Genomic DNA, 8,755 nt, shown 5'->3' with positions numbered 1-8,755 from the left:
GGGGTCTAAAGATTCTCTCTGTCGTGCTGCTATTCCACGGTAGCGACCTTCTCGCCGAACGTTAACCCTTAGCCTACATAATATAGGCCTAATATAATATAATATAATATAATATAGGCTAATATAAATATAATGTAATGTAATATAATATAACTATAATATATAGTTGTGGCCACTGAAATGCTGAATATGGAATTAGCGTGGAATAAGCCAGCATGCACAGCTCAGAGAAATATGCATTAGTCTGACATAGGCTACAGTAAGCTTAATAGGCTACTAAATGCACCATTTAAAGGCTATAGTAGGAAATAGCATACTGTAGCAAGCCAAAACGGCAATGTTTCCCCTCACAATCGACTAAAAAATTATTTGAAATATACATTTTACACATAGCCTAGGCCTACATCAACACCATGAAAATAGGCCTAGGCCTAGGCTACACCATATCACGAGGGCAATATAAAATGTAATTCTGTAGCCTACCTCGCGGGTTACTCGCGCTAATTAATTCGCGGTAGAAAATTAAGCTCAGGCTACCTCCGCGATTGAAATGAAACAATGTTTTAAGTTTATCATAAATCCTGCCTAATAGTAGGCCTACAGCACAACACATGAGAACACCAAATAAGAAAGTGCGTAAATATTATTTTTTCTAGGACCTCTCTAGTCGCAGCCCACAGTTTGAGAATCACTGCTGTATGGTAGGCCTAATGTAGGCCTACAATATGGCAGGGTTGGACTGGACCCAAATACCAGCCCAGGCATTTCAGTCTTAGAGCAGCGCCTCAAACAGGACCACTGATAATTGGGCCATCAGCCCCTGCATACGGTACCAGATTGATAGGTCAGCAATGTAATATTCAGGAGAACATGCCCTGTACACTTTCAAATACAAACAAGTGGAAGGAGAAGTTTTGCACTAACCCTATTTCCTATATTCATTTTTCAGTTTGTGTTTGTGCTTTGTAAATGCCATCTAGTGTAAAATTCCAAATAAATTCTGAAACTTAATTTTTTTATATTTTATAAATATGTTCCATAATATGCCATTATTGCAAAATGCAGCCTTCTGTCTGGTCGCTTGAATAATATTACAGAAGTAGTAAAAAATTATTACAACCGTTTAATTGTTTAAAGGACAATTGACAATTTTAGGTGAACAAGATAATTTTATTTCATTGATAAAAGAAGACAACAATCAAATGTATAGATCATTTCTCACAACATATTGATAACATCACACATTGATCATGTTTCCATTCATAGATGATAGAAAAGGCATAATTTGCTGATATACCTCAGATTACAATTGTAAATAGGAATGTAAAACACACTGTAGGCCTATTACATTAGCTGAGAAATTGTAAATTAAAACAGCAGATTACATTTTATACTATAATAAGTAGGCCTAGTCTATAATTGATGTGAGTTTCCACCCCTCAGATTGTTAATACTGTTAAGGCAAAATATATACTGGTAAAACAAATATTTTTCATGATAATTTATAGGCCTAACTGTTTGCTGCATTTTGGCTTCAACATATTTACCTTTTATTATAATTGTATATAAATATCTTAAAATAATAATAACCTGCATGTGAATATAAAACATAATGAATTCGACGTGTAGAGGCCTTCAGCAACTGTGCTGAGTGCAAGACTGAATGTGCTATATACAGTAGATGCAGTGTGGTCCATTTAACATGTATAACCACAGAGCTGTCATTTGTTATAGGCCTATCCTTAGGATATAGTGCATTCCCCCCCTTGTTTTGCTCTCAGACTCTTAATTTCTTCCTGGAGGTTTTTAACCTCCTCCTCTTTTTCAGACATCCAGTATGTGATAAAAGCAATATCATTGGCCATTTCTCTTTCCCTTTTGATCATTTTCTCTTTCTCCCTGATTTGCTGTGCTAGTTGGAAAAGAGCAGATGTATAGCAGGTGCGATTTCCATCAGCCAAAACTTTCACCTTCTGTAGAAGACCAGTCACCTCCTGAGGATTAACTGCTATATTGTTGACTGCATAGTACCGTTGACCACACTGCTGAAGAAGAGACCTCAGGGCAGGTCCAGCCCTGCTGACATAGTCATCAATGGTCCGTCCTCTTAGGGAATCTTTTCTGGTGAATACCACAATGGAATATTTTCCAACATCAGCACCAAATATTTCTGTTATTTTTTGCACTGTTTTCTGTTGCTCTTCGGTGAATCGTTCCGTCAAAGAAACCACAACAAGGAAGACATGAGGACCTGGAGCAAGCATAGTTACACATTTCACAGTCTCTTCGACAACTGTGGCTTCAGAGATTGATGTATCAAAGAAGCCAGGAGTATCAACAACACTGACATTAAAGCCATAGGAATTGGCTGCCCTTTTTGAGCATCTTATAGTTATTGAAGTGTCATCTGCTTCTGATCGAAATGCTTCTTGTCCAAGAATAGTATTTCCAGTTGCACTCTTACCAGATCCAGTTTTCCCCACCATTACAATGCGCAACTCTAACAAAAAAATATAAAGTACAGAATGTGAATGTACAAAGTACTGTAACAGTTTCCTATTATCCGTACCATTTCATTCCCTATTGCATATAAAAATGTTTTAAAACAGTCATAATTTAACTTGGAAGTCTGTGAATGTATTCACATGCTTTTGCATTAATGTCTAAAACTATTAAATTGTTGTGTCGTGTCTATCTTTTTGTATCGTTATAAAAAATAAAAAAGGTGAAGGCAGTTTGGTGTGATCGCTTGCAGAGGTAAGATTTGTAACATTTCCCAAATAAATATGTAGGAGGCAAGAGTATTGTTGCGCTCTAGATGTTTCAAAAAATAACTAGGTGGGTGGACCCAAAAAAGTACAGTACAAAGTTGGAGCAGGTTTGCACACTAAACAAGACACTAAGGTCAAGCAAGGAGTCATTTTATTGTAGTCAGAGCATGGTAGAGCAAACGTTTCAGGCTGTTGCCAGCACCAGTGCTCTCTGACTTAAATAAAATAACTCCTTGCTTGACTTTAGTGTCTTGTTTAGTGTGCGAACCTGCTCCAAATAAATATGTAGCCTATTGTTTTCTGCAACATACTACATGTAGCCTAATTGAGAGCTGTGAACTGTTCATTCATTTTTAGAATATGGACACCATGAATACAAACTCATCAGAACATAAACAGGAACTTCAACTTATCCTTGTGGGAACTTCTGGCTCTGGACGAAGTGCAACTGGAAATACAATTCTTGGTGAAAGTAAATTTGATGATTTGATGTCTGATCAATCTGATACAACAGTGTGCCAAACGGAGAGAAAAAACATTCATGGGTTTGATGTCACTGTCACTGACACGCCTGGGTTGCACTGTACAAGTCTGTCTGAAGAAGAGGTCATCAAACAACTACAGGACCTCACCTCCAACCTGAAGCAGCCATATGCGTATCTTTTGGTCGTCAGTGCTGGCTCTTTCACTCAGCAGGATATTCAGACCATATCTAAACTGGAAGAGATTTTTGGGAATTCCTTTCTGTCACATACAGGCATTGCCTTCTCACACAGTGATGGCCTACATCACTGGTCTCCAAACAACGGCCCGCGGGCCAACTGCGGCCCGCGGGCAGCACATTTCTGGCCCGCCATGAGGTCCTTAAAAATGAAACCATAAATGCGCCTATTTGTGGCCATGCGCGATTTTCGATCACAAAAACGTCAGTTATCTCTCCTAAGCATTCACAAACAGTTAAATCTTATAATAACAGTCTCATGACAGACATTGACAATGAGGGAAAATGGTGAAGTGCAATCTGTTGTCTCCTAGACATCTAGAGAAGCCGTTATTCATCATTGCGTTTACCTCGGTCATCAGACCATTCGCAATTGTGCGGTATCGAAGCACTCTCCTCTCTTCTGGTTGAAAATGAGGACAATTCTCTCCTTCCCTATTTTTATGTATTTAGCAGGCCAGATACATTGTGTCTTTTGTTTACTCACATTTATGTGAAGTTTGGATGACAATTATCCCGTATTTTGGAAGTATCATTTATGCAAGGTAGTAGCCTACATGTAGAGACGTTAACGCAATTCAAGCTCCAGAGAACAGTCGTTACCAAAAGAAGGGAGGACAAAAACGAAACCAGTTCCTTTAAAATGTCTTGGAAATATAGAGCCAGGTAGAAGATTAGCTGAGTACTCCTGAAGGTCAAACTTGCTGGGTGCAGCCTGCGCGCCGCGGTGAGCCGCGCCCTTTCTATTAAACCTGGAGAGTCATGAGGCGCGAAGCGCACAGTTATTTAAGCCAAGTCGGCAGAGTTTTCTCAACTCTCTTCTGTTTGCAAATGTAAACGATTCTCCTTTGCTTCTATTGTATGTTTTTGTTATATCAGTTTTGCTTTGTCTTGCACTCGTAATATTCAAGGTCTGGCTGACCGTATCATTTCTGTATCGCACGTGTATAACTGTATCGCATTCCTAATTTAGCCTATCTGAAGGCGCCACGGGAGCATCTGAGAACAGTAGGCTACCTTGCTCCACCCTACCCCTAACCCGAATTTCAGAAATGTCCAGGAAACATACGTAGGCTAGTAGTTAGGCAGAATAGGGTTTAATATTCCTGATGGCCCACCTCATCTCCCCGACAGCCCCGACGGTGCACGGTGCTCATGAGCGTGTTTCCCTTTGTTCAACCAGAAGAGTCTTGAGCGCTCAGTTATGCAGTTAGAGCACTCACTCTGTCCTCTGTTAAATCTGGACGATTCTCCTCCCCTGCACTATTTTTGTGTATTTGTGATATCACCCTCTTTGCATTTTAGCTGGCGTACTGTAGTAGCCCATTCTAAATGTGGAGGATATTTTTCCCCCGTAGTTTGGTAGGGGCGCGTTATGCGAGATCAGTTGAGCAGAGAATGCATGATACATCGGGAATGCGTTGGAGGAAAACTAATATGATTTTCGAAAACGACCGCAATAAAGAAATATATAGACGAGCATTCCTGGAAACTAACTATTTCATCTGCCTGGGTGCCACCTGTTGCATGGGCTTGCGTCTTTTCTGTTCTGTTCTGAAATGAATTTTGTTCCTCGATCGAATTGGGATTTTAGCGCACATTGACCTATATTTGTTTTAGGTCTTGTCATGTAGCCTAAATCTCTCTCCCCCTCCCTCCCTCCGTGCCGTGACTGAAGTGGCTCTGCTGGAGAGCACGTTCAGCAGTTGAACATGCATTCAGCAGTTGAACGTGCTCTCTCTCTCTCTCTCTCTCTCTCTCTCTCTCTCTCTCTCTCTCTCTCTCTCTCTCTCTCTCGTTAACCTGTCCACAGTTGGTCTTTATTTACATTCCTCCCTGGCACTATATTGCAACAGCTAATATTTTAATATTTCAACAGTGTTTCTATTATTTATTTTTATTTTTATTATTTTTTTTTTTTTTTTTTTTTGGGGGGGGGGGGGGTCTGGCCCGCGGCCTCGCTTGCTCTACATTATTTGGCCCTTGGGAAAAGTTAATTGGAGACCACTGGCCTACAGTTCAAAACCCAGGAGGAATTCATTGCAGGAGGAGGGAAGGAGTTACAACATCTGATTAGAAAATGCAACGGCAGGTACTATTTTTTCAACAATACTTCTGCAGAGAGTTCATCAGACATGGAAAAACTGATAGGAAGCATGATGACAATTGCAAAGGTGAATGAAACGACACCAAATCAACCCAGAATGCATCAAACTACAGGTAGGCCTAATCATGACGACCGTACAGTAAGTAGGCTAACTAAGTTTAACTTTAAATCAGATGTGGAAATGTTTTATTTTATTTTGTATTTGTGATTTGACCTCTATAATTAGCTTATCTTATTTCTCATAGCGGTGGCAGAATAACACAGAAAAAGCCTACTGACGACCTTCAGGAGTTAATGATGGAGGAGGAACAAAATGGACGTGCGGATTCATTTGTCTGTGAGGGGATTTTTCAGATGACTAAAATATAGTCTTCAATAAAGGAATCAAATGATTCATGCATGTAAATGAAACATAAATTAGTAGTTTATGTACTTAAAGTGTTAACATGATCAAATAATAATGAAATATTATTGACTGTTTACATAATCAAAACTGCATCCTTAACTATTAAATTGTTGTGTCGTGTCTAACTTTTTGTATCATTATAAAAAATAAAAAAGTAAAACTGAATGTCAACACACACAGTCCAATTTTGCTTTTTTATTTCCCAGTTTTCGAGTTACTCACTCTTTATTAGACTTATACAAAGTTAGACACATGCCACATTTAAATAATAACATGGGTCACATAATACACCAATCAAGTCATGATAGGATGTGTAATACAACATAATAATATAACATATAACCATGACATGGTATTCTAGGACCTAGAATGTAGGTTAAATCCTGGTTCTCTATGGATCAGTGATGCGCGGGCCGACCAAAAAACAAGACACACCCGACCGCTTTTTCCCCTAGTCCGCCCGCTTGCCCTGTCCGCAAGAAATATTCATGAAAAATATTGACCCGGCCCGCTTCCCGACCCGCCTTTGAAAATAGTAGCCGTGCGTCTTTATGAACACCCTAGCGTCATTGGCAAAGCGCGATCACGTCAATAAAGGTCTCAGCATGGTTTACTTCCGAGGGGTCTGGATACACTTCACATCACAGAAAATGCTGAGCTGCAGGTAAGTTCGCTTAAATGGTTGATAGGGAACAGGTAGGCTATGAAAACACCCATAGTGGCAATGTAGCCTACACCACTTTGTCTTCTTTTGGTTTGGTAGGCTACCGAAGTTGAGGGACAGGATGCCAAGGCCACCCCCTCCTTCACCAGAGACCAAGCGGTGAATTTGGGAGTTTGGGAAAGATAATCGCGTCACATGTGTTGCACAAACCACAAACGCAACCTGCGCCGCCTGGTGCCACTGTAGGAACTGAAAGTGTGATTGTTGTGTATTGTGTTAACTGCAAGTCCCAAGATGCTTTGTGTGTTCGATTGGCAGAGATGCTTTTGTATTGTATCCGAAGACACTTGGGTAATTTGGGGAGTCTGGGAAATGAAGAAGTAAAGTATTGTCTTTTCAGTTCGAGCTCGTATGTTTGTGAGTTATTCCAGTAAGAACCCATTCTTGAAATTACTTGGTTTTACACTGGTGGCAGCGGTGCTCTACTCACGTTCGAGTTTCGTCTGAAGTTTTGTTGTCAATTTGGTAATCCGACGTAAATCAGCCCAGATGTCCGAGGAGCGAGCTAACGTTGCCGGTCAACCTGCCGGAGGTGAGGCGGCCCCTCCACCCCTGCCTCCATCGGCTGGACAGAGGAATGAAGCGGTACCGCAGCCAGCAGTACGGGCACGGCAAGTGGCGCCAAAAGCGCGGGATGTTCCCCTTCCCCCTCCGTTTCAGAATGACGGCACGGAATCGTTCCAGTTATGGGCCAGACGCTATGAGGTAATTCAACAAGCACGTTACAGAGACACTACTGTTGATTTGGATTTAGTTATGGCACTGGAGTTGCCTACCAGATTGCCACCTGACCTTTTCATTGTGTGGGATAACCTGCCCTCTGTCACAAGAAATTCGTTTGCTGCTACAAAGAAGCACTTGCAAGAGGTTTTTGGCAGAACGGACGTAATCGCGTCTTTTCAGGCTTTTCCTAATTCACGTTGTAGAAAGCCGAATGAAGCCATTGACGTGTATGCAGCCGATGTGTGTAGGCTAGTGAAAGAAGCATTCCCAGATTTCGAACCAAATGCCTCTGAATATATGACACTCACACGGTTTTTGGCTGGTCTGGATCAAGACCTTCAGATTAAATGCCACGAGAGAGGAGTGAAAACATTCAAAGAGGCGTTGGCCATTGCAACCCAGGCAGAACATGCCCGTCAAGCTGTTAAACTGCTACCCCCAAATCCATACACAAGCAACAGTTCTGCCAAAGCTCAGTCTGTCAATACAATCTCAGAGGATCCTGCAACTCTCCACAATGTGGTGAAAGACCTTACAGACACAGTTAGACACTTAAGTAAGGATTTAACTGACTTGAAACTCACAATCAATGCTCAACCCCCCACTCAAAAATACAACACATACTCACCTTCCCGTGCCCCAAGGTCCCCTTCCCCACGGCACAGAAGCCCTGAATACTCAACACCAGCCCGGCAGGGTCGCGGTTTGTCACCTACCCGTTACCGTCAGCCATCCCCGGCCCAATATCATAATCAGCCTGCGCGTTATGAGGTAGACAGCCGTCATCAGGGTTACTATGAGCCTCGCAGTCGTGGCAGGGCATACTCCCCACACAGGATAGAGACACCAAGAGACAACCGCTACTACAGATACTCACCTGAGCGCCATACTGACTACTACAATGACATGCCAAGACCTCACTATGCGAGACAGGGTGGTGACCTCATGCGCCGTCGCAGCAGCCCAAGCCCAGTGCGCAAGCGCGTCTCATTCCGTGATGACAGGAGAGGTGAGCAGCAACACCACCAAGAGCATCAGGATGACCACCGGCAGGAAAACTACAACTAGCTGATGCAGTGGGGCATTCATCAGCTAGTATACAACTAGCCCCTGAAGTTGGATCACTCAATGTGCCTGTTTGTCATGACTCAATGGTGCCCCCTTGTGGTGGACAGAATTCACATCGCAAGGATGCTACTGCTTACATTAGGGGTACAGTGGAGGGCACAGACATGCACATTCTGTTAGACACTGGCTCAAGTATTTCATTTATCAGTGAGAATGTCAGAATGGCCATCCCATC

Source organism: Engraulis encrasicolus, chromosome 17 (genome assembly GCF_034702125.1).
Source record: "Engraulis encrasicolus isolate BLACKSEA-1 chromosome 17, IST_EnEncr_1.0, whole genome shotgun sequence".
Lineage (NCBI taxonomy): Eukaryota > Metazoa > Chordata > Actinopteri > Clupeiformes > Engraulidae > Engraulis > Engraulis encrasicolus.
This window is presented reverse-complemented; position numbering follows the sequence as displayed.